Genomic DNA, 1,571 nt, shown 5'->3' on the forward strand with positions numbered 1-1,571 from the left:
GCCATGTTTGTAATGACTTATCATGAGAACAAACGTATTCACGCGTGACTTTAACAGCATTTCTTACTTAATGGAAACACTGCAGTTGTGAAACTGTGTTTTTTCGACATTAACAGAATATCAACAAAGTTTTGCGMACGTTTGCAATGGAAACGCAGCTAGTAACTCCATCAAATGAATAAATTTCATCATATTAAGTGTAGTTTTAGGGACAAACAGTGATAATTATTCATCTCACACAAGATTCCTTTTCTTTCTTATAAACATAATTAAGAGTAAATGTAGAGAAAATGTCTTTAATAATTATTTTCTGTACAAATATGTTAAAATACTTAGAGGTTTATGTTGAAGTTTATTTGAGAGTATTCAGAATGTTAGGAGATTCTAATTTAACTGATTGTTAGATGAACCCGCAGCAGGATAAATAACGCTCCTTTTTGTTTTGTTTTTTTACTCTGACTTCCTGTTAAAGTTCATCCACCCCACCCCCTCTGGTTCTGCTCCCTCAGCCTGGCAAACGGGCAGCCGACCCGCTGACAGTGCGGCCCGGCGGGCAGGCAGGAAGCATCAGGTGGCGTCTGCAGCCAGAGAGGACAGCTGGGTGTTAAACTGTCACAGCAGCTCCAGGGTCGACACGGATCAGAACCGGTCAGAGTCTCCGTCCTGGTTYCACAGCGTAGAATCAGCCAGGTTGATAGTTTTTTAGACTTTTCTCTTTCTGAATATATGATCAGTTGTTTTACTGCAGCAAAAATCATCGACAAGAAAACTGTTTGAAAACCGTAGATTTGCCCTCTGGTGTCGTAATATGGAGGACAGACATTTACATCATTAGACGTAAAGCAAAATGGATCAATAAATAAACAAATAAATACACTTAAAATGCATCAATGAAAATTAAAAAGGACAACCTTACCTCATGTTTCATAATTTAACTGACCTTCATATTTATTTTTACAGCTTAGTTCCAATAAATTTTATATTTTAGCACATAATTTACATTTTACTGTTTAAAATATATTTTTGTATTTGTTCATCTTTGCAAATCCTRTCCTTTCCTTAAWGTTTAAAGTTTAKTTTAAAACAAAGGCAAGGAGGGAAACTCTTACCTGTGTCTTTATTTGAATTTAAACTTAAAGTTAAACTGAGGCAGCAGCACAGTAGATCTGCACATGGATCCTGCTCCTTCCTGTCTGTTGACCAATAGGAGAGGAGCTGACCCAAGAAGCTCCACCCACATTATTTCCATAACGAAGCAGAAATGCACAAGGTAAAGTAAAAACAGGAGACAGAGAAATGTAAAAGCAACACATGGAAATATAAAGACTTGAAAAAAAATATAAAAACTAAATATAAACATTTAAGAGACACAGATGCGTGTATAAGTAAAAGGAAATGTTTATTTTTAAAACAGGAAAATGTAAATTATGTTCTAAAATATATCATTTGAAATATACAGTATAAACATAAGGTAATATTCTCAAGGTTTTAAATGTATTTATTTTTTTATTCGTTCATTTATGTATTTCTGCTTTTATTTCTAATTAGGTCAGTTTCAGTCCTCCATGGTC

The sequence above is a fragment of the Austrofundulus limnaeus genome, unplaced genomic scaffold (assembly GCF_001266775.1).
Source record: "Austrofundulus limnaeus strain Quisiro unplaced genomic scaffold, Austrofundulus_limnaeus-1.0 Scaffold1979, whole genome shotgun sequence".
In the NCBI taxonomy this organism is placed as follows: Eukaryota; Metazoa; Chordata; class Actinopteri; order Cyprinodontiformes; family Rivulidae; genus Austrofundulus; species Austrofundulus limnaeus.